The sequence below is a fragment of the Hyalella azteca genome, unplaced genomic scaffold (assembly GCF_000764305.2).
Source record: "Hyalella azteca isolate HAZT.00-mixed unplaced genomic scaffold, Hazt_2.0.2 contig5289, whole genome shotgun sequence".
Lineage (NCBI taxonomy): Eukaryota > Metazoa > Arthropoda > Malacostraca > Amphipoda > Hyalellidae > Hyalella > Hyalella azteca.
The window spans coordinates 18,362-44,803 of record NW_025935483.1 but is presented as its reverse complement, the minus strand read 5'-3'; the positions used below and the strand labels follow the sequence as shown (position 1 = coordinate 44,803).

General features: G+C 37.9%; 1 long non-coding RNA gene across 1 annotated transcript; it reads right to left on the bottom strand.

Moving 5' to 3' along the window:
* Positions 1-7,149: 7,149 nt before the first annotated feature.
* On the bottom strand, positions 7,150-13,736 carry LOC125177850. The gene is made up of 2 exons (XR_007156686.1): positions 13,563-13,736; positions 7,150-8,737 (listed from the first exon to the last, which is right to left on the bottom strand). It is a non-coding gene; the product is annotated as an uncharacterized LOC125177850 (long non-coding RNA).
* Between the last annotated feature and the right edge of the window lie 12,706 nt (positions 13,737-26,442).

The following is a 26,442-nucleotide window of genomic DNA, read 5'->3' as shown; positions in this document are numbered from 1 at the left end:
TTACTAACACTCCCAGGCTGTCAGGGTACGTGAAATGGACTGTTGTCAGATGGGAAAAAATATTATAGGAAATTTAGATTCTTAAACGAATATATTTTGATTAAAAACTCTTATGTAAGAATCTAATGATGAATTTTAATTTTTATGGTTGATATTGTACAGAGGTCATGTCTTTATATTGTAATGATCTAAAACAAATTTTAAAATTATATAGCTCATCCGATGAACTGCTGACATAGCACCAAAATGGAAGGATTTCAGGCTTTCAGGAATTATAAAAAATCGTCGGGGATGGGTGGCAGTAAAATTTAGTTAGTCTTGATTCTCGGAATTTTCGGGTGTGCTGAGTTCAGAACCATCATCGCCTTTTTTTAGCCTCAGATTTACGTCTCTGAGTACTTAATACTCTTCGTTGATGTAAACCAGGCTTCTGATGATATTGTGAAAGTCTTCCAGTGATCTGAAAGATTCGCATAGAGAATTCATCGTTTTCTCAAACACTTGTTTGGTTCTCAACATGCTCAGAAAGTGACGAAAGTTCTTCCAGCAATCATGCCATTTCATTTACATTTTCATCTGATCGGAAACTGGTCGCTTAAACTTACTTAGTAACAATTGTGTAAATTTATTCACCGAATCGTGATGGCGAGATGGCTGTATGGACGCCTTCCGAAATCATTGATAGAAAAGGCTACGTAAATTCGCTTTTCATGAATCCAAAAGTAAAGATAATAGCATAAAATTTACAATTTCTTACACGAGAAAACGTTTCGGCGTCCAGCAACATGGTCAGTTCAAAACTTTTAACACCGGTACAAACATTAAGTAACCTAAAGTCCACATTGGGGGCTATATAACCATAGTGGAAAATGAAAACAAATAAAAATGTAATAAACATGAGCAGATGAATCTATTTTTTTACAACTTGGAGAGGATAGGAACGTTTTTCTGATACAAATGTTGGCGTTTTTTATTATTTTATTCTCTCGTGACAATTCACTCGGAGAGTTTTCATTCCGCTTGGCCTAATTTAGTGTATTTTCCTGTTCATTATTTCATCTTCTAGAAAGTGTTAGATAATTGATGCTTGTTTGATTTTGTATAGTATCCGGAATTTAGCTTGGTCTGACCTCAATAAATGAACAGAGCATTCGAAGCCTTCAACTTACACGTTCCTTATTTCAATCGTTACTTAGAGTCCTTATTTCAAACTTGTTAAATATGCCGTGAGTCATAACACATCTCTTCTAATATCGCTGCTCATTTCTTCAATAATAACATAAATGTGTTGTGAGCTCGTACTCAACAATGCGATCATCTAAATTAACGTTCTCGTCATTAAACTCACTACTGAAGATATTTTAAAGCCATTAAAATGTTCTGACCAACAAGGCCTCATTACAGGCCTTCCATTAATTTCCAAAAGATTTCGTCCATTTTCTCGAAAAATTTAATAGAATAGGAGTTCGAAAACAGAAACAAAACTTCCTAAGAGCTCTTCCTAGACCATAAATTTTTATAAATGGGAGGCAAGACTTATGAGTGATTAATATCTATATATAGTATACTACTTACTAATTTATAGACACATAGATAATATAAGTGACGTAGACTTATGAGTGACTAATTTGACTACTCACGAGTTTACTTGCGGACACAAAATTAGGACATTTCTGATTTATTCAGAGTTTTCACATACATAATATATTGAAATATTTCCTAAATGATTTGTGAACAGTATTGTCGTAGAAAGTTATTCTTTTATCATAACGGCCTTCAAATAAATAGCAACATGCTTGCAATAATTCGGACGGTAAACTAACAAAATATTTAGTTGATTTGGCCGATAAAAATGAATGAAAGAGTCATCCTTATATTTTTTTCGTTTTCTGTTATCACATTTTATCTATGACTCGTGTATAGCCTATAGGTGGAGCAACATATNTTCACGCGACGTTTCCAGAATAACCCACATAAATTACATCAAGATCCAGCCGTTTATCGCGGCGTATCTTACGATAAATAATCCCCAGGCTGAATCAATATTCCATTGAATATTTGATTAATTATTTTATGTAGGTAGCAAATAGCAATTGAACCACGGGGGAATCAGGTGACCGTTGCACTGTAGAACTCGTAATTCTTTCAAGTATCCTCGAACGAGGCATCGTGATATAGAAAAAAAGAATACTAATATTTAATTTGTATTTAACATGGGTTTTGTTTTGTAAGTGTTCATGAAATTGAGAACACTACTTCACGTTTATTTTCCGATGATAATTATTTTATGGCAATGTCGCGTTAGGATGAAGGCATAGGATGAAGACATTACACGTTGATATGTGTTCTCGAAGACATTACTCGTTGATATGTGTTATTTTATTACAATAAAATATTTCCAATGTCAAATATCAAACACAAAATTCTTAGTCTCGATTCGTGAGATTGATTTGAATATAAAATTTGACCAGCATTGGATGAACATTCATCCTAAAATGAAGATTTGTATTTTAAATAGACTTACTCTGCAGCATATCAACGACTTATATTATTACGACCTAATGAGAGAGTAATATTTTTTTGTTGTAGCACTCATCTGATGAACATATTTATTCGAACTTTTATGAAATTTCAACTAAAATTTATTATAACTAGCTTTTCTTTCTATAATGAAATTTTCTCTGAAATCCTGCTTCTACATTCTGTTAGTCATACGCCTCCTAGCCTAGCTGTAGACATCACAAGTTTTGTCAACGTCCAGTTGAAGACGCTGTAGAATACAGGTCACGTTTATGCAAGCCACGTTTATGCAAGCCACGTTTATGCAAGCCATGTTTATTTGATGCAACTTTGCCAGCTTCAACATTATAACAGACAATTCATTTGCACTTGGCACTGGGCACACCATTCGGCCCAAATTTGCCGAAGTACACCTCCCAAGTCTGACAGGGTGTCCTTGGCCTTATCGGGGTGGGAGGTGTCAGTATCCTCGGCAAAGTTGAATTGGCGGGGGTATTAGGCGCAGGCCTCGGTCAGCGCGCAGGGACGCTTGTCGGACTTCGGAGACCACCACTGCTGTGCTTCGAATGGACTATCATGATCCCTTCCCTCAAGAACGTAGCCTAAAACACTTCTGGACTATCATATTAACAACCGCACGCCATATGGGCATTTGTCTCACTGTAATGATCTTTCGTGCCGAGGTTAAATAATGATCTCAAGTTAACACAACTAATTTAATATCAATGAAAAGTGAACACTTGAATTAAGAAATCGAACAAGTTAACGCGAACATATGGGCATCGTAATAGGGTACAGAACTCTCTTCTTTCATATGCTAGGGCACAGCATAGTAGAGGTTTCTCACAACACAGCAACAAATAATATATGCACAACACTGAATCTTCTTGATAACCTCTTGTGATCTTCTATCCAGGTTGACTTCTCCCTACATGAACAAAATCAAATTTACAATTAGTCGGATAATTCCCTACTAGATATCTCACATAGTATCAACACACCAAATAAATACAATATTGATAAATATCGACAGTTACACATACCTCTGCAGTTGTCTGAATTCACTAAACTATAGTCCTTGCTTTGGTCCCACAACAAGTCAGCTCTGAATTCTTACACTGCTATGGGATCATCAACACCTTAACTTATTCTACGTCCCACACATTAGTTACAATTGTTCTTATTCTCCCTCCGTTTCCCGCAGTACACCTGAATATTCAGCTAAGGTCCCTACACTCACAAACGGAGACATGTATATTATAGCAGTCAAAGTCCTAACCTAAACTCACAGCCAGCACAGGGCCTGTAATCGTTCAGAGCAGAGGGGCGCTCTGAATAAATGTAAGATTGGAGTTTTTCTGGAAATTGCTGGCGTACCGAGATTTAGGACAAAGGAGTAGTGCTTCTGTTGCTGGCACAACAGAGTTGGCACTGGAAGACTCCCTTTGAATTGACTAAATTTGGGGCTAGTTTGAGAATCAAAGGCGGGAGCTAAACGTATCGCTGCGTTTCTAAAAAAGAATTAGTATTCATAACTTTTTAAATTCAACTCGAAAGTTATCCCAAACCTCGAAATTTATTCACTTTGAAGCAACAAAATGTCTGTTATAATTTCACGTGTATCAGTTCAGTGCGTGTATCATGTGTATCAGTTCATCATCCTTTCTAAAATAGAATTAGTATTCATAACTTTCTAAATTCAACTCAAAGTTCTCCCAAACGTAGAAATTTATTCAATTTAAAGCAACAAAAGTCGATTTCTCGTGAATATTCCACTTACAGCCGAGAGAGAAATATGTGGAGAGAGAGCAACAGCATCGTACGACTTAATTTATTCATCTATATTCATGGCAGTCGGACAAAGCAGCCAGCTGTTATTTATAGCTGTTCATTGAACGACCAAACGGACTGTCGTAGATTTCATGATTTAGCAATGAATGCGTGTTCCTAGATTCAAATATCTTTTAGAAATTCAAGGAATCGACAAAGCCCTTTGATCAATAATTTTTATCGCTTTATGTGAAATAAAAATCCTCATTCTTATGAAAGGCAGGGAATCTGGATGGAAGTTTCGTATATCATATAAAATTTGCTTGTAAATAAGAAGCGCTAAAAATATCTGGCGCGTGTCATGATTTGAGCTTCGAATGTGTCATATACTACACTCAGAAAAATGGCGAGACGTTGTCCAAATATCGATGAACTTCTTCCCCTTGTATAGGAGTCATCCTGAGTGAGTTTTGCTCGGCTAAAAGGCGTATCAGTGTTGCTACTTGGACAACATGTCCCATTAATTTATTTGATTGTGCGGCTGTCATTCTGTAGAGGATACATATATTATGTGTAATCTACGGATTTAATGCGACGCGTTCGATGTCAAAAATGAGAAATTCATTATTTGTACATATAGAATAGAATAGAAGTGTCGGCGTTGAAGGAATAGGCCCATGGCCTGTTGCCGATTCTTGAACCTGTCGTGACTTGATTCACAAGGGATCCGGCCTTTGGAACCCGATCTTTCCATAACTGACGATTGATTGAGATAGCTGCTGGACTTATTGCCTGGTCCGTAATTTGCTAGGCATTTTAAGACTGAACATATGAATAGAATAGAATAGCGGTTTCAGCGTTTACTAGGCCGTAGGCCTGTCGCCGATTCTTAACATCGCAGAACACTCACAGTATTTTGCGGTCTCGAACTCGCAACTCACTGCTGCAATTCTGCTGTGCTCAACCGCCCGGCCTCCTCGCCGATTCTGACCAGAAACTGGCGCACAGAGCTGGGATCGAACCCGGGCCTCTCTGCGCCAATCTTGGTACTCTGAACTGTAACCACTGGGCCACCCTGCCCAGGCCATATGCTCCTGCATAGCTTCGTCTAGTCTGTTTTTGAAGATGTTCATACTCGGAGCGTCAACGATGCTGTCAGGGAGACTGTTCCACATGTCGGTGACTCGAAGCGAGAAGAAATGTTGTCGCATGGATGTGTTACAACGCAGTTTTTTTTAGTTTAAAGCTGTGGCCCCTGGTGTTGGTTCTTGTTTCAAATTCTAGTAAGTCTGTACGAAAAAGTCTGTTCATATCTCGAGCTGCTCTGCTTCCAGTCAGATCGATGGCATCAATACATTTCTGATGCACCTATGTATTTCTACATAACATAACATAGTGATGTCGGCGCTGAAGTGTAGGCCTGATGTGGCCTGTCGCAGATTCTTTTCCTTTTCGTGCCTTGTTCACAGATCTAAAATCGTGTCATTTGACCGGATCTTTTCATGACTGACGATAGTTTGAAATAGCTACATACTATACTTCCACCGGGTTCGATATTGTGCTAGGCATTTCAAGTCTGAATATAAATATTTCCATAGCTTTATCTAGTCTGTTCTTGAACGCGTTTATACTTGGAGCGCCAACGTTATCGGGGAGGCCGTTCCACATGTCGGTGATTCGACTTCTGCCTCCGATTGAAGATTCATAGGACGGGTTGGCGTGTGGAATTTTAGTTTCTGATAGTCAGAGTTTTTTTGAAGTATCTCTGCATTTCTGTCTCAGCGTGTGAAATTTTGATTCCTGATAAATGAAGGGGTTTACAACTTCTAAAAAAGCTGGCATATATTGAATTGATCCTAGATAAGATGCTAATTACACTGTTAATTTTACATACTGTGCTGATAATTATAGATGTTGATAAGATTTAAAGTAAAATTATAGTCAATTCATGACTTTTGAATCATGATATAGTGATTGTATGTAACAGTTATTGGAATGTTACGTCAAGCAAAAAAAAAAAATCAACATTGGGTAAGTAAGGCCATCTTCGTTCGTCGTACTTCAGATCGATGAATAAACTTCTATTGACCTCTAAGTAACCAAAGCAGCGCAGTTTCTCAGATTGTTTACAATCACAGCATATTAACCTTAGCCAATGCCTTAACTTTATGCAGGAGTTTCCCGAGAGTAGGAATAATGAGACACTGCAAGAGATTCTTTTCAACACACCACAAGCAGAGCTCGTGGAGTTGTTTATTTTGCCAAAAATACAAAACACAAATTTAGGTTCAAAAATATTAACGCGTTTCCAGGACCTTAATTTCAGGTAGGTGCGTGCAAGAGGCCAGCCAGCCACTTAAGAACGTATTTTTTCCGCAGGCAAGCATAGCAAAAGGCATCGTAACCTATGAAGTCATGTGCTTACAGCCATTGCGCCTGAAGTCAACAGCCGCATTTTTGTCATGCTCAATTTCTCGGACTTGAACTTATCTGCCCTGACTTCTATACCTCGCCTTGCCACTGTAAGCAAACCTAACCTCATAGGATGTGAAAAGGCGGGGCAAGGCGGAGCAAGGTAAAGGTACCCAAACAGTGAAAGCAGGTTTGACTGTGCGGGCACGTCTCCTCCAACCTGCCACAAGAATGAACATAGGATACTAATGTAAGTATTCACAGTGAAAACCTGTACGAATAGGCCAGCGCCAGGCCTATTTATTTCAATTTCAGGCGCCAGCCTCAGCAGGTAACCAGCACGCTGGCAACCTGCTTTCACTGTGTGGGTACCATAAGGTGGATAGGCGGCAGCAAGTAAATCCTATCATTAGATCTGGGAGGTAGGAAGAAAAAGCAGAGTACAGAACAGGTTAAGCCAGATGGTTTTATGCTTGAGAAATATAACACGATTAGGTCAGTCCAGCGCGGAACACGGCAGGTTTATACTTGGCTTATAGGTCCTAAGGATGAGTGCAACTTTTGCACACTATGGCTGAGTTTCACCACCAGGGGGCAACTGAAGAATTCGACTGGTGGCTCACGGCAATGCCTTCATTTTTAGAGCTTTCAAAAAATTACACTCAATGAAAGTTATACAGAAATTTGCACAGCTAATGAAAATTTAATTTTCTGACACGTTACACTTAAGTAATTATACTCTTAATATTACGACATATCCTTATATAGAAACTAAAATGGATCCTCATAGCTTCAAGATTCAGCATGTCTAATCATTTTCATCATTAGTTATCTAATATTTGCTAACAACTACAGTACTATTCGATGTGATAGTAACCTCTATGTTGATACATGATGTTTCAGTCTGTCATTTGTCCATGAAACACTTCTTACATTCTACCATCTTAGGTCAAATCCTATCTTAGCGGCAATAGGATAAAATTAATGTAGCTGCATGTCACTAAAGAGCGCTTCTATGCCGAATAGCATAACCAATTAACAGTTGTCAGGTGGCACAATGAATCACCCATATGGGATTAATGAGAACAATATTAACGGGACGCCGAATTAAAATAATGTCGGCGAGAGCTTGAGCAAGAAGAGGGAGAGCTTGAGCGAGAAGACGGCCGTGAACTAGGTAGAATTTTTGCGGAAGAATTCAAATTTGCAAAATTTGCAACCATACACCATGGTTTACATAACTTGCCTTTATCGCCAAAAAAATGTGATATCGACAAACTTTTGGAAGTTGATTGGCATGAAATGGACGAAGACCTATAGGCAGAGCCTCACTTGAATAATCAATAGTAGCAAACACAGTGCCGGTAGTACCACTGACAGGGCCAACAGAAGCACAATCATTCGTTCCAACAATGCCTTGTTTCCAATGGTGTTGCACAACCACTCGTTCCAATGCCATTCCATTATTGTTAGCAATCTGATGAGCATCAGGTTCCTCTAATCTAGATGAGGACAAGGTATTGGCAATTGCAGCCATTTCATCAAGCAAATCACCTTTGTAGGCAAAAAGCAATAAACGGATTTTGCCAAACAAGGCTTCCCTGGACTTTTCCTTAGTAAATTCATCGTCTAAGCCTAATGAAGGAGCTATGGGGTTAATAGGTCAATTTCCTGAGCCTAGGATATGATGCTATGAGTTCAGATTTCAATCTGTCATAGTCTTTGGACTTTAAAATAGCTATAGGAATTCCATTTAAAACCTTTCGTGGTAGTGCCCAAACAAGATAGTGGAATTTTTTAATGGAGTCATCCACTTTAGCCAAAATAAATCGTGCCTCAAGGCGGCGAAACCATGCAGTGACATAATACTGGTCAAAATGGTCTTTCTGGGAAATGTAGAATGAAATGCATTCCACGTTTCTGTTGATGCTCTCGACTGCGTGCTCTGCAGTGGCCATGATTTCAAAACTGAAGTTTCTGGGTCGCCGGTCAGCAATGAGGGAGCGGCCAGCGCCAGGGAGGAGTGTTGGACAGTCTGGAATAACAAGATAAGGAAAAGTCAAACCATAAAACAAAGACCAACTATAATGACTAAAAGCCCTGGAATTTCTATCAATTCATATACTAGGTATATATGTACCACCATGTGACTATGGTATGAATGAGTGATACAACTATGGTTTAAACAAATGATACTACCACTAAGGCTCAAACGAGAGATACTACCACTGTGGTTTAAATGAGTGATACCACCAAGGTGGAAGTTCACTTATAAAAAGTTGTCTGTTGTTTGATTGATATTTTTTATTTTTCTTTTATTTAATGGGTTTTTGAAAAAATGTCAGGCCCTTTCTTTGTAATGAATAATAATTATGTTCAAGTTAAGTATTAAGTCAAGTTAGTTCAAGTATTAAGTTAACCAGCACTGTAGTACGCATACCATATTTGGGGGCAGGGCTTTTGGGCACAAACAAACACAGCTGGAAAGGACGACATTGCAATCCCATCAACCAAAGCATATTGAAAGCTTTTAGGTCCCGCTTTCCACTGCTTTCCAATATGCTATCAGTACCATACAGGTCAATTTAATATCCCTCTAAATTCTAGAATTCCACACTGGATATCACTCTGGTAGTCTGGTTTAAACGCGTGATACCACTAAGGTTTGAACAAGTGATACTAAAGTCATTAGACAAACAATCCTTTACAAGTAGATTTTTATTCATCAAATTCTTAAACCTGTAATGAACAGGCAGAAGTACAATTATTACCTCAACTTAATTATGTGTCCAGTGGCTATATACTCATTTGTTATTTGTATTAACTCCTACAAATCACAAGTCATATCAATAGAGCTCACCTCAGACTAGGTTACACAAGCATTTAACGCGAGGAGCGAGAAGCTACACAAACCGTTCTGTCCACGTGCCTGCACACGTGTTGGTGTTGCCACTGGACAGTGTGGATTGTGGAATTCAAGAGGGATATTAAATTAACCAGTACAGATAGCATATTGGAAAGCAGGGCCTGAAAGCTTTGAAATGCCAGGAACTTTACAATTTCAGTCCTATATACATATCCTATCCCTTTCCAGCTGTGAACCTGTAATTGGTTGATGGGATTGTGATGTCAGATGTTATCCCCTTTCCTGCTGTGATTGGTTGATGGAATTGTTGTCATCCCCTTTCCAGCTGTGATTGTTTTATTGGATTGTGATGTCATGTGGATTGGATAAATCTTTATTGGATTGTGATTTCCAGCTGTGATTGGTTGTGCTTAGAAGCAACGTCTTCATACATGGTATGTGTACCGTCAAACAGGGTAATAAGGGACGGTTTTGAAGGTTTTTTGTTAATAACTTCTCAACATGAAACACTTCATAAACAAATTTGAGCTCATTTTATAGCTCTTTGCGAGGGCTACCATATGGCATCTTAAAAAAAATTCCATATGCTATTTGTAAAGTGCCAGATGCAAAATAGGAGGAACCCAAATTACCCCTGGGAACGGGGTAATCCAAGACACTCAAAATGTAACTTAATTCTAAAACGTTTAAAGCATGCAGAGTGTACTCGTCTATTATTAACAGTAATCTGAAGTCCTCCTTTTCCTTTGTAGATGATTTAGGTGTAGAATAAATGACGTTTTCTCTGATTCTTACTTGTTTTTCCATTATTGATATATCACCATATCCATACATTACTGTATTATTGATGTGATATTACCATATCGATGAACATGCCATGTAGCTCATATGAGCAGCCATATAGCACTTTTCTGCATCTGTAAGCTTACAGGACAGCTTGTAATTTCACACCATTTTAATTGGGTAAAGTGAATTTTCACTATAACAAAAAAGATCATAAAAACATACCTGAAACAAAGGAAATTTCTAATGACAGCCATCCTATTGTTTGGAGAAATAAATCATAGTTTAGGTTAATTTCTTTTCATTTTATGTTGCCTGGTGCACGATTATATCTATAACATTCTCTGCACAATTTTGTGATCACTGTTTATGCATTAATTTTTTTTTTATTTTTTGTTAAGTGAACATTTTTTTGCTGACTGCTGAGTGAGGTAAATGTAACAAAAAGTTTTGTTGCTAATTTTTTTTTTAATTACTGGAGCCTTTGCTAATCAATATCCTTCTGTAAATTCCTCTTTAGGGATGTCCCTTATTACCCTGGGCCAGGGGGGTGTTCCTTATTACCCCGCCCTGCAGAAAAGGCCACCATTTTTTTGGAATGTGATATGAGAATTCTGTCAATCACCTTTTTAAGCCAACCCCTGTGCGCAACTTTTATGCAAGTAAAATTTTTTTATATGGCAAATATTTTTTTCCTACAGATCTTAGCAGAGGTACATTTCCACAATCTCACTTTTCACAGTTGCAGGGATTTTTTATAGGTAGTTGACTTACTTAATGCTGCATAGATAGTAAAAATGTTGAACTTTATGCCACTATTTTTAGTTTTGCAATACTTTGATAAGTTCAACTACTTCAACATTTCTAAGAAGTGTGGAACAACTGTCCCGATTTACTCCGCCCATCTCTTATTAAACTGTTTGATGGTACAGCAATCCCTTGATTAGCACGGTTTTGAATACCGCGGTTTTGATTAACGCGGAAAAAAAATTTGCAACCTACCCTTAATCTACGCGGTGCCAGTTTTGATTAGCGTGACTTTTTTTTTCACAACGCATCATTTTCCCGCCTCTAGCCAGAGGTGTTACGTTCGTAACAAAAGTGTTACTTTTTGCTTATTAGATCCTATGTTGTTACTTTTGTTACGACTTTTGGAAAAATTCGCCAAATGTTGTTACTTTATGAATTTCAGACAATAATTCTTTAAATAAGGTCCCGTTCCGTAGGCACTCGTGCTGACTACAGAGTCGGTTTAACCGCGCCTTGTCTCGTTCATAACTTGAATGATCGAGTTCGGCAACGTTTGCCGGTAAGTGCGCCATGCCGGTGCTCTAGCCCTTTAAGCCCTGGTGTGACGAATTCGTCACACAGAAAATAAAAGCTTCTACCGAGAGTAATTACATGTTTGGAGTCTAGCCGCAAGTGTGACGGTAGCGTCACATGTTGTGAACTCGTTCGAACGACATTCGATATGGAGTAGGTGCGCCGCTACTGCCAGTACAACACAAAGACTGCGCATGATCTGAAATGTAATTCAGATTGTTTTTTCACTTTCGAAACATAATTCAGTGCGTAAAGGGCTAGTTACTCGTTAGCCTTCAACTGGTCAAGATCGCTGCCATATCTACTGCTCACTTTTATCAAAACAAACTACATAATTTTCCTTTCCTTTGCTATTTTTGAGGATTCATTATAATTATTCCCATATATTCTTAAGTTTGATTAGCGCGGTTTTGCTTAACACGGTAAAACTCGGGGATTTATTAACCGCGTTAATCAAGGGATTGCTGTACTACAGTACTGATTAAATTAATACTTAAACTAACTTGACTTAATAAGTACTTATTACCTACCATAAAATGGGGTAGCTTAGACTACTTTTCTTTTAAATGATGCCTTTTTTTACTAGCTAAATTAAACTTAAATTGAAACATGCAAAATTCAGGTCTATACTCTAGGTTCACTCACCATTAATTGCTGGCTCCTGCCTCTCATAGTTTTAATGTAATTTCAAAAAAAGTGATGGTCCTTGTTACCCCAGCTCTTGGGGTATCGTAGACTGGGTGGTAAAATCAATTATATTTATTGGTAAAATAACTCCAGGTTTTGGTGCATTGTTGCCCAAAACTTTTCTAGTTACATATGCAAATGACAAATTTGAGGAAATTGTCATAGTTTGCAAATGGGGGGTGCTGGGGTGCTGCCCCTGAATGGGGGAACTTAGACCACTTAATGTCAGCCGTGATGGGGCAACATTGACCGGCTTGGAAATTAAGTTGAAATTACCATATATAAGACTCTGTAGTCTTTAATATAAAGAAAAACCATCAATAGGTGTAATGGTATTAAACATAAAATATGTTATATATGGTAATTTTAAATTAATTTCCAAGCTGGTCTATGTTACCCCACCAGGGCTGACATTAGGTGGTCTAAGTTCCCCCACTCGGGGGCAGCGCCCCCATTTGCAAACTATGACACTTCCCTCAGCCTCAAATTTGATATTTGCATGATTTGCATATGTAACTAGAAGAGTTCTACTACAATGCATCAAAACCTGGAATTAATTTACCAAAAAATAAAAAAATTGGAGGGGCACTCTGACAGGTTCAAATAATAGTTTTTTTTTTGTGGGCACATTTTTAATGTTTTAACCTATTAATATTAGATAGGTATGCAAACTTTTTAAATCTTTCCATTGTGTTACGTAGCCTCAGTAATAGGCCTTTGATGCCTGCCCATTGACAAAATTTTTCTATGTCAAATAGTTTTTGAGTTTAGGGGGTTTTTGTTAAAAAAACTAAAAGTGGTTTAAGTTACCCCGGTAGTCTAAGTAACCCCATTTTACGGTACCTACTTAACTTAAACTTAATCATTCATTATAACAAAGGGCCTGAAAATTTTTCAAAAAATCCACTATATAAAAGAAAAATAAAAAATATCATTCAAACATGAGACAACTAAACAATTCTATAACAAATCTGAGGTACGGACGTACGGTACTACTATTATAATATACTATACAACTACAGGTAGCAGAGGTAGGTAGTACCGTAAATGCCTTCCGAGTTTTGACGATCTGACCATGCTAACAATCTAGGATTTGGGCAACGTACCAAAACATAAGCATTATCATTCATAAGAAATTTTTCAAAAAAAAATGAGTAGATAAGGAAATAAGAAAAATCTCTTGTTTATTATCTATGCTCACTTGGTTGGTGTCTCAGAGTCAGAGACTCAGAGTCAGTGTGTGTGTATAGATTGGCTTCAGCACTGGACTGGTCACTGGACTGAACTGGAGTCTCGGAGCAGTGTTGCCAGCTTTTTTCTTAGCGAGAATACTAGATTGCCCAGCTCAGAATACCAGAAATTCTATTGTTCAAAAACAGACTAATACCACCAAATTTTATGAAATTATTCGTCAGAAACGTTGGTTAGGAGAAAAGAAAAAAAATTATCTTAGGTACTGTGCATTTATCTGGCTTGACGATAACTAGCCAAATTGAACGCATTATATTTTTTCCCTCTGTTTGGAACATTTTACTTTTCCTGTGTCTGATTCAATTGACACATTTTCTTTTTTTTCATCACAGTGTGGCACTTCTTCCCCTTCGCTTAACATGAGCAAGTGACGGAAACAGGTCATCTTCCTTTTGCTTATTTCCTTATTTTCGCACACACTTGCATATTGCATTTATCTAACATTTCGGGTGTGATCACTTGTTGCTGTTTTTCAGATAGCTTTTGGTCCGAATAACAGATTCCAGGATCTTAGTTAAAAATTTATTTCGTTGCTTGTTTTTCACATAGGTGACTTGTGAAAACACTCGCTCCACGAATGCATTAGAGACAGGTCAAAGTACATTTGGTCAAAGTATACAATTGATGCAGTAGGCAGCCAGTTCTATGAATGGATGATGATTTTTAAGATCAGTGAAATATTGAATGGCACCACAGAATTCAGTTAGCACTCCAATAAGTGGCACTCTAGAATTCAATACCACAAAGCAAAAATGGTAGCGCTTGCGTCGCAGAGATCGGTTCAACAACATCACTCGTCCTAGGCCATATCATCACTGTCAATACGTATCATCACTCACGTGCTTATATTGCACTTAGGGGAACGCAGCGGTAAACCACCAATTTTGTGCACCAATAAGCTCTGAATCGAACGCCTTGGATCTCTCCGGACATCCACCAATCAGCCGTGAACCACTCGGTTTTGTCCTCCGGCCTTGCATAGAACCTGCCGTGCACCACCAGGCCGCAGAGGGAATATGAATTCCGGGCACAGTTATATTACGTAATTTTACGTTCACCGCATCTGAGGTTAGGTTTCAGATAGCTTAGTTCCTTTCCAAAATGTATCGTCTTTTGACGAGTGGCCGTTCGACCAAGGGCTGGTTCGACGCACGGCCTAGATACGATTGTCCAGAAGTGTTGAATGCTACGTTCCGGCACCGGCAGGCAGGAATCGTGATCGTCCATTACATCGAGGGCAGTGATGGTCTTCGGCAGGCGACCCGCACTTAGCACTTTTGTTAAATGTTAACATTTAGATTGGGGTTATTTCATCAAGCGGTAAACCTGCGGTTCCAAAAATGGCGGGAAACCTATAGTCGCGCCGCTCTGAACTCTGAAGGTAGTCTATATAATCCACGCCTACGCTGGAGGAATTTCAAATTTCAGAGGTGGAACTTGGTGCAGTAAATTTGCAGTAAGTCAGAAAATACCATGTCTAAAATTTTTATACCAGACATCTGAAAATACCAGATTTGTGAAATCTGGTATAGAAATAAACCATCTGGCAACGCTGTAGCCTCGGAGACTTGTATAAGCAGTCTAACATGTAAAAATAGTTAGATTGATTGATGACGGTTTGAAGGCATGGTTAAACTAGTATATAGTTCAACCACGGTTTGAAGGTGAGTAAAGATATTCATATTTATAGTTTTACACAAGTTTGATCGAAGACCAGAGCGTACTTTTTATCAAGAATTTTCTTATTGTTTTTTTTTTATACGCCGAACGAAATTTCTTGCAGTTGCTTGGAGATCAAAAAGCAGATTACTTAATGACATTTTACTAGAATGCTTCGTTTTGAATATATCAATATTCATTATCAAGCAAATGAAGAGTTATTACAAGGCTTAAAATTTATATTTGGACATGACATAAGTTGGGTCGCCTGCCGAAGACCACCACTGCCCTGGATGTAATGGACCATCATGATTCCTGCCTCCCGGAACGTAGCCTTCACGTAGCAAACACTTCAAGCCGTCCGTATCTAGGCCGTGGGTCGAACCAGCCCTCGGTCGAACGGCCACTTGTCGAAGGACGATAAATTTTNTATCAATCGAATGAAGAGTTATTACAAGGCTTAAAATTGGAATTTGGACATGACATAAGTTGGGTCGTCTGCCGAAGACCACCACTGCCCTGGATGTAATGGACCATCATGATTCCTGCCTCCCGGAACGTAGCCTTCACGTAGCCAACACTTCAAGCCGTCCGTATCTAGGCCGTGGGTCGAACCAGCCCTCGGTCGAACGGCCACTTGTCGCAGGACGATAAATTTTGGAATAGAATTATGCTATCTGAAACCTAACCTCTGAGGCTCTGATGCTGTGAACGTAAAATTACGTATTTTAACAATGCCCGTAAGTCAGATTCGATCCGCGGTCTGGTGGTGCACGGCAGGTTCTAAGCGAGGCCGGAGGAAGACAAAGCCGAGTGGTTCACGGCTGATTGGTGGATGTCCGGAGAGATCCAAGGCGTTCGATTCAGGGCTTATTGGCGTACAAAATTGGTGATGCACGGCTGCGCTCCCCATAAGTTCATACAAATAGTATAGTTGATACGGTTTAAAATCGAAAATCAAATTAATCCGAGAATAATTTCAACGTCCTAATGAATCCGGCGGTTTGTAAGTTGATAGCAGGAGACGTTCATTGATGAAGAGCCTCCACTATCAACTGTCTCGTAGCACCGGGGCACTGAATGACGATAGCGGTGCAGGCCTCCAACGTAGCACGGGTGATGGTCTCGTTGTGGGCCTCCCGCATATGATTATTTTGTCCTCCAGCTTGCATATGGCATGTGAGCCTGCGGCTCAATGTCGTGCTGGTCAAACGGATGCAATTTTCATTTTGCAGATGCCTACAACCTACTTTCAAGCAGGAAAATTTGTAAATGTCTTGATATTTTTATTTCTGTAGTAAATCAAAAGTTGAATTCGGTCATTTACTGTTGAGCAGCTGATGTTATTTTGCACAATTGAATTGAGGGCTCTTTCGTCAGGCCTATGACCGCTTTTCATTTGAATGGTGCTGATTTTGTAGCTCTGGGGACATTCACTTTCTTGGTTCAGGACCAAGGTTTGGTTTTTGGTTATTTGGTTTTTCCATTTATGGTGCTGATTTTGTAGCTCCAGCTGGGGACATTCACTTTCTTGGTTCAGGACCTTTCCGACGTCTGTAGTATTCCGATAAACTTTAGTAAAGAACGAATTATTATCGTCTTGCACCAGTATGTCCTGTTAGGTTTAGAAACAAAGGTTTTCTAAGAAGAAATTTTATTTAGCGAACGAATTCTCAGATCCACTTGTCTCAGATTCTAGTGAAGCTTGTTGACAATCGGTCCGTTTACCAGGTCAAACAGCTTAGTCGACTTTGTACTGGTTCGTCGTAACAGACGAATACTCAACCCAACATAACTGTAAAGTAAATCAACAAAGTCTTTAGATTCTAGCTATTGAAAGTCAATTCATATGGCTGTCCGATATTTCAATAATAGACACTCAACAAATAATAATGCAATTAACCACACACCTCAAACAGGTAAGTAGCGAAAATATATTCAAGTTGTTGCGGTCTCGAGCCAAAAAAAGGACGCAGACCGACACCACCAGAGTAATAGTTATTCTATGGGAAGAAAGATACCATATAATGAGAAACTCGTGTAAACAATCGAGTAACAATGATATTGAGCAATGTTCAATTGATATCGCAATGTTTCGCAAGTTTATTGCAACCTCTTGAACCCACCTTAAAATCTTTTGCGACTAAGCGGTAGACAATTTTAAGAGGCAAATAAGAGGCCATATACAGGGAAAGTTATGATAGTAGAAGGAGAGGCAGACTCCGAAGCATTCATGAATTCAACAGTTAGAAGAACTATGTTCTTCAATCAAGGTAGGATTAAATATACATAGAGATAAGAATTAAATTTCAAGTTCATTACAAGCCTAAGACCAAGGTGGTTATACCACAGTAGAGGGCAAATGCCCAAGTTTAGGTCGGAGTCTGCCTCCTAAATAAAGCAAGAGCGAACATGCATTTTAACGTAAATAAACATAATGAAAACTGAGATCACTCAAAACAAAAATAGAATTAAGAAGGTTTGGCGTTAATTACAGACTGCCGCAGCGCGTCCAAGAAGATAGGTACTTTCACCTTCAAATTACAAAGCCAACCACTCTAGTTACAAATCCATACCCAACAATAGGCATGAAGAAAAAGAATCAAAGATGTTAAAATTTAAGAACGTCGGAAATTTCCAACAGTCCAGAAAAGGCAACGTGCGATTTTGTCCAAATACGTGAATGATCGTCAAAACGGAATTGCATTCTAATGCCGCGCGCAGCTCCATCATGTGATTTTCGTCCCGAACGATGACGAAGATGTCGCCGCCATATCGACAGTAAAGGTCAGGTTTAATTTGTGCATCCAACAATACACGGTTTTCGAGTTCGCAAATGTAGAATTCGACGAATGTTAGACCAAGAGGATTGCCTATGTGGCTACACTGTTAATTTGCCGATCTATTTTGTTATTTGGGTGAGGAAATGCAACCCTGAAGTACAGAGGCAGAGAAGATCAAGTAAAATATTTTTAGGAATTGATGAGGCCGGCCAAGTTTCATTTGAGTAGACATGTTGGGCTATTATTTTTAAAGATTTTTCAGTTGGGACGTTGGTGACTAAGCTATTGACGTCAAGTAAAGCGAGCAGACCAGATGGGCAGCGATTGCGAAGGATCTCCAAGAAATCGTTAGTGCAAGCGACGGTCTTGAGAGCTTGCCACAGGTGGTTCATCTGAGCTCCAGACTGATGGTGGCAGGTGAGTCAGTCTAGATGACGTAGTTGTTAGTCCAATTACTCCAAAGCAGTCAAAATGCTGAAAAAGTTTACAAGCTTCTTTGAAGCGAAATTTGCATACTACATCGGCTTTTTGGAGAACTTTTGATTTTTGCAGGGTTCATAGTTGAGTATAGTCCGGAGCTTGACGTTGTGAGCAAGGGTATCTATCACCAAGCCAGTTGAATTAATTGATAATTTGAAATGAAGTTGGTTGTATGTATAATGTAATACTCAATGTCACATTCCTCAAAGCCACAATGGACCCTGCAAAAAAGCGGGAGCTCTCCATGAGGCCGTTTATTCGGGAGCTCTCCAAGGTACCGTTTATATGTTGACCCACTCACTTCTTCTGGTGTGGAGTATTTTTCACATTTGAAATGAATAACGAACGAGCTTCGTTTCACCTACACCTAATGTACTAGACGAAGCGTGTGCATATCATCACATAAAAGTCTAAAAGATTGACGTTTCTCCTAAGTTTGTTATTCATGAAACACAATCTCGTGCCGGACTAGCAGCGCTCAGCTCGTGCCACTGATTAAAGTGGACGGCTATAGATTGGAGCGCTCAAAAATTAATCCGTAGAGCATTCGAACACACGTATCTAAAATAATAATAATAATAAATAATAATAATGTGATTTTAAAATGCCTCCATATATTGAGAATCACCCTGACTTCCAAAAGCTTGCGTTTTAGGTTCTCAAGAATTTTTTTTAATCAGTTGATATCTATGGCCTAATCAGTGAAGTGTATAGAGAAGACATTATTAGTGATGGAATGGTGCGGAAATGGGTTAATTAGGGCTTTTAAAGATGGCCGCACAAGCATTCATGATGAGGAAGGAAGTGGGAGACCTTCAGTCATAACCGATGATTTGATTCAGAAATTGGACTGTAAAGTGAAAGAGAAGAGAGGATTCACGATTTCGTCCTATGCTGAAAAGTTTCCTGCTGTGTCAAGAAGTGTTTTTAACTAAATTGTCTTCTATAGAGGCGGCAAGCTTCTTTGACGATGGCATACTAAAGCTGGTCCTAAATACGATAAATTTTTCATTTTTCAATATATATGTGAAATATGTAGAAAAGTAATTTATAGTGTGGTTGTTGAAATAAATAAAATATTTTTGGGAAAAAATATACATGTTATATATTATATCAAAACGGTACTTACTTTAAATAAAAGCCTCGTAGTTTTGTAAAGAAATTACAAACTCGTCCTCGTTCGCTAAGCTTCTCTGGTGAACTGACGGTGCGTATCCAAGGGCCCATGCGGCGTAAAGCAATCCAACGACTTCAGCTTATTTTATTACTGGTAAGTTTTGCACCTACATTGAAGGCAATCAAGAAGTTCAGAGACAATCTGTATCGGCAATCTATCTGGGAATTTATATCAATCTATGTTTGATTGTCTGATCTAGGCAATCACGAAGTTCGCAAGTAAATCACGCCAGTCAGAACCTATAAATTAGACCTGGGCCTACGCTCAGCAAAATGAGCACACCTTGTCCAAAACATTTTTCCATTTGTTAAGTCATCCAGCCATATTTTCGCCAGGCTTTTTTTCTGAAATAAGGGTAACGTTTTTATGATGACCCACTCGTTTCTTCTGGTGTGGAGTATTTTTTACATTTGAAATAAATAATGAACGTGCTTCGTTTCAACTACACTTCATGTACTAGACAAAATGTGAGTATAACATAAAAATAATCACAGGATTAAAAAGTTTTTGGCAATAAGTCCAGCAGCTATCTCAATCAATCGTCAGATATGGAAAGATCGGGTTCCAAAGGCCGGATCCCTTGTGGAATCAAGTCACGTAAAGTAATAGAATCGGCAACAGGCCATGGGCCTATTTCTTCAGTGCCGACACTTCTATTCCATTCTATAATCATCACATAAAAATTTAAGTTTCTCTCGGCTAATATCTTAAAAAAGGGTAACGCTTTTATGATGACCCACTCGTTTCTTCTGGTGTAGAGTATTTTTGCACATTTGAAATAAATAATGAACGTGCTTCGTTTCAACTATATTTCATGCACTAGACGAAATATGTGTATAATCATCACATTAAAGATTGAAGTTTCTCTGAAGTTTCTTATTTATTAAATGCGCTCTCGTTCTGCATTCGCAGCGCTCAGCTCGTTCCAATGATTACAGTGGACGGCTAGATTGGAGCGATCAAAAATTAATCCGTAGAGCATTCGAACACACGTGTCGCGTGACTTTTCAATTCATATGTGATATGGTTCACATGGGATATTTAACACATGAGTAATTTATCACTTGTGATTTTGATCACACGTGATATTGATCACATGTGATATTGATCACACGTGATGTTGATCACACGTGATATTGATCACATGAGATATTGATCACATGCGATATTGATCACAAGTGATATTGATCACATGTGATATTGATCACATGTGACATTGATCACATGTGATCAATTGATCACATGTGACATTGATCACATGTGATATTGATTACATGTGACATTGATCACGTGTGATATTGACTACATGTGAATTTGCATGTGATGGCTAAAAGTAAATTGCTAAAATAATCAAAATATAATGAAAAAATTTCCATGTTTGCTTCGTTCGCTGATATGGTTGACTGAGTCAGTTTTATTTGAGTCGATCGCTCAATTTGAAACTGGAGGAGAATATTTGATCCTATGATGAAAACATGAAATGAGGGAGGAAGAGGACAAGCAATATCTAAAGTGTAAAATTTCCTTCGAGTACATTTGCATCTGCGATAAAGGTGTGCATTTATGACTGTTCATTCAGACTCATTCAGGCTAGAATTAATTTGCGGTGCAAGGAATACATGAGCACCAACACCTCGTACAACGTCGATCAGTTCTTCATGCAACCCTGCGACTGCATGCGAAATGAAAGTGGTGATGGTATATGATGGTGATTTTCAACTTTCTACAACTTCAATTCTTACTTCTGTAACGAATAACAAAAATAAATGACATTTAGAACATTTAAGCTCTTAAGTGGCTTTCATTTTTCATGGCTGAACTAATACTCGTGAAATTATAACTGGCTTATTGCCGCTTTAAAATGAATAAATTTCTTGGTTAGGGAGAACTCTCGAGATGAATTTAAAGAATTATGAATACTAATACTATTTTAGAAACAGCTAAACTGATACTCTTGAAATTATAACAGATTTTTTGACGCTCTAGAACGAATAATTTCCTAGGTTTGGGAAACTTTCAAGTTGAATTTTAAAATTTTTGAATACCAATTGTATTTTATAAACGTCTAAACTGCTACTCGTGAAATTATAACGAACTTTTTGCCACTTTAAAGTGAATAAATTTATAGGTCTGAGAGAACTTTAGTATTGAATTTAAATAGTTATCAATACGAATTCTATTTTAGGAATGGCTGAACTGATACTTTTGAAATTATAACAGAATTTTTTCCGCTTTAAAGTGAATACATTTTTAGGTTAGGGAGAACTTTTGAATTGAATTTAAAAAGTTAGGGTAACATGGGACAAAGGGACCACTGCGGGTCACGGGCCCATAGCGGGTTTCCCGCTAATTAAGTATATGGCAGATATTGGTCCGTGTTCGTCCGTTGGTCCAAGAACCTCTTCGACGTGAACTCCATCTCTTTTTATACGTAGCCACAGCAGACGAATATGCCTATCCCTCGAAGAAGAGACCGAGTTTCGCGATTCATGGAATTTTCCTAGTTCGCCAATGTTCGCCAATTGAAAAGTTCGCCAATGTTCGCCAATTAAAAAGTTCGCCAATGTTCAGTGTAAACAAACTCGGTGTCACGATCGTGGAAAAATCGAGTCTTTCACAAACACCGATTCGCTTGAAACCACATTTCTAACCTTCTCAACCCTTTTACCCTAACTTACAATGACATTTATAACTTAAAAACTTTATTAATTCGGCCTTCAAAAAACAATTCATACATTGTAAATTGGTAGTACTACAACGAGAATCTTTAGATGAGGCGGGAGACAGATTATGAACATTAAAACTAAGCTTTATAAAGTCATGAATGAATCTAATTTTGCTGCATCACATCAATCCATCGTGGACCAGATATTGGTCGACAGTTTCACTGGGATTAAGTGTACGGATTTACGTTTTGCTAAGTGTTTGCGTTATTAAGTTATTTGTGAATAATTGTTTTAGCCGAGATAAAAATTTTTGCTGCTAAATAAAACTGTTTTCGATTACTTTAGATGAAGCTTTTGAAATTACTGTGAATTATATTTTGAAAGTAATATTTATAGGGATAATTTTGAAATGAAGTTTAGACTCTTAGATTTTAAAATGAAATGTTGACACAATATAAATTGAAAGGATACCTAGCTTGGCAACGGGCCCATGCGTGTCACGGGGTAAAGCGCCCATGGTGAAGTCTTGTGTTATACATCATTAGATTTGTCTCAATAAGCTTTTCAAAACTATGACGATCTTTTTGAATTACAAATTACACTTCATATTGTTTGCTTTTTTTATTTGCCGCCTTAAGGCAGCAGTTTCTAGTTATGCGTATTTATGACCCCTTATCGAGTTATTGACTCATGCCTTGCCAAAAGTTGATTTCAGTCAACACCAATGAGCCAAAAGTTGATGAGTTTTTATGGTGTTGGCTGAAATCACGATTAGGTACAAATTCTCTGCACATTATATCTGGATTATGGACGAAACTGGAACGAAGTTTTTTCTGATCAAATAAATATATTTTTATAGTCAAGGATACATTTTTTCATGTCACGGATGAATTTTTTATGGCAACGATATATTCTTCAAGTCAAGGATATGTATTTACAAATTCGAGCAGAGGCAGCCCAAACAAAATTAAATTAAAGCCCAAACCAAATTAAAATAAATAAAAATTAAATGAAAATAAAGCCCAAACAAATTTTCACAGCCAATTCTTACGTGAAAACTAACGATTTCAATGGAGAGAAGAAAAATAGTGCAACTTGTAATTTAACCGAGGCTTCGGCTTACACCATCGCTCTTTAATTCATACACAGCAGCGAGACTCGTTCTTGATCCGAGACATCTTGATCTAAATAATGTGGTAATCATAGCGCCAACGCTAAATTAATTCTAAAAGTCACGAGTTTGCCATATTTCGGAAATGATTCAAAACAACAATAATTCATTTTGTTGGTCCAAGTGCTACTGAAATATTATTGAAAGAAATTGAAATAAAATTCGGTAGTATACACTATCCAAAAATTCAACAATTTTGTGTAATACGAGTAATTACGAATTTTTCAGTGATCCTCATCCATATATTCATCATATACTATACATAAGATATACAGTGGGGGGAAATAAATATTCGTACACTTGAAAAATCGTATTTTAATGTATGTAAGTACACAAACTGAACAGGAGAAGTGATTTATATTATGTATAGAGGCGCATTGTATTCAAAAATAGCATCAATAGAAATTAAATCTCAATGCAACAAAAATTAATGTATTTAAATCACTTTTCCTGTTAAGTTTGTGTACTTACATACATTAAAATACGATTTTTCAAGTGTACGAATATTTATTTCCCCCCACTGTATTATAACATTTCATAACTTTCCGAATAACTCCCGTTATATGCACGAGACATCCTGCCTTCACATTGCAAGTGATGGTCGTTTTTATATGCAAGAGCGAAGCTTTTCATCTTTTCTTTCGTTTAATTAACAATGAGTGAATAAATGAAACATGGCGTCAAGTCGTCCGTAGAGTTACGAGGCTATCAACTGCGCAATAAATTCTTATTTGACATCTGCAATCATTCACATTGCCTTTGCGTTGCGTTTGAATTCTCTAGCAAATTCACGCTATTTCAACTGTCAAAACTGAGGCAATTTTTTTTAATATTCAATATGTAATAAAAGGTATTACAATTTTTTATTTGTGAGTGCACGTCGCGGAACTACGCAAGTTTGAGTGGAGGTAAAACTTAGCAAAATGATTGCATTTCACCCTTTGAATTATTAGGTGTTATAGACTAAAATTAATGATCATTCCACTACTCTTTTATGGATGGTTCAAGTCTAGCGCGTGACATCTTGAACATATGAGCTAAATTATCTACAGATCATTTCACTCCTGGTATGCGGGTAAGACTCCAGCCGAACTTGATACAAAGGACAGGTATCTTTTAATTTAATTTTTAAATCAATACCATGATTTATCCAGTTTGTTTGATGATCAACTCGCATGAAAACAAATATGCTTACATGGTGCTGCTGTTTTCACTCTTAATATCGTTAATATACTTAATTTTAATTTTTATAAACTAAACGTACGTTACTTGCTACCAAAACTATACCAGTGTTTCACTCATCACTACGAACTTCATTCAAGTATTCACGCAGTCTTTCCCCTCTTTTATAAGCACACTTTCGATTGGAAAAAAACTCCTCAGCACAAACTTACAAAAAAACAATTATTTTATTCCCAGAAATAAAAACGTTTGCATAGTTTCCAAGGCTACAAGATTTTTTCTTTGCGTTTGGCTTAGCCAGAAATAAAAATGTGTTTTCCATGGCCAAATTATTTTGTGCATTTTATTAGTGCGTGTCGATTTCTTGTGAATATTTCACTCATAGCCGAGAGAAAAATATAGAGACAGAGCAACAGCATCGCACGATTTAATATATTCATGGCTGTCGGACAACGCAGCCAGCTTCGCTAAAATCTTGGCTGTTGGTGTTCATTGAACGACAAACTGACTCCTAATTTTATTATTAACAATGAATGCGTATTCCTAGATTTCAGATATCTTTAGAAATTCTAGGAATCGACAATGCCCTTTGATAAATAATTTTCATTGCTTCATGTGAAATAAAAATCGTCATTCCCATTGAGGGCTTGGAAACTGGAGGCAGTTTTAGTATCATTTAAAAATTCAATATCATTTAAACTGATCCTGGATAAGATGCTAATTATACATACTGCGCTGTTAATTATAGATGTTAATAACAGATTTGAAAGTAAAATTACAATCAATTCATTACTCTTAAATCATGATGTAGTGGTATGTAACAATTATTCGAAGGTTACGTTAAAAAAACAAATTTGAACATTGGGTACGTTAGGCCATCTTCGTCCGTCGTACTTCCGATCGATGAAGCAACTTCTATCGACTTCAAGGTAACCAAAGCAGCGCAGTTTCTCAGATTGTTTACAATCACCTTGGTCAATGCTTTAACTTTATGCAGGAGTAGGTATAATGAGAGTAGGAATAATGAGACACTGCAAGAGATTCTTTTCAACACTCCACAAGCACAGCTTGTCTATTTTTTTTTATTTTGCCAAAAATACAAAACACACAAATTCAAGTTCAAAAATATTCACGCGTTTCCAGGACCTTATTTTCAGGTAGGTGCGTGCAAGAGGCCAGCCAGCCACTTAAGAACGTATTTTTTCCGCAGGCAAGCATAGCAAAAGGCATCGTAACCTATAAAGTCAAGTGCTTACAGCCATCGCGCCTGAAGTCAACAGCCGCATTTTTGTCATGCTCAATTTCTCGGACTTGAACTTATCTGCCCTGACTTCTCTACCTCGCCTTGCCACTGTAAGCAAACATAACCTCTTAGGATGTGAGGTGGGCAAGGCGGAGCAAGCTTAAGGTACCCAAACAGCGAAAGCAGGTTTGACCGTGCGGGCAACCTACTCCAACCTGCCACAAGAATGAACATAGGATAATAATGTAAATGTTCACAGCGAAAACCTGTACGAATAGGCCAGCGCCAGGCCTATTTATTTCAATTTCAGGCGCAAGCCTCAGCAGGTAACAGCACGCTGGCAACCTGCTTTCACTGTGTGGGTACCATAAGGTGGATAGGCGGCAGCAAGTAAAGTCGGTCATTAGATCTGGAAGGTAGGAAGAAAAGCAGAGTACAGAACAGGTTAAGCCAGATGGTTTTATGCTTG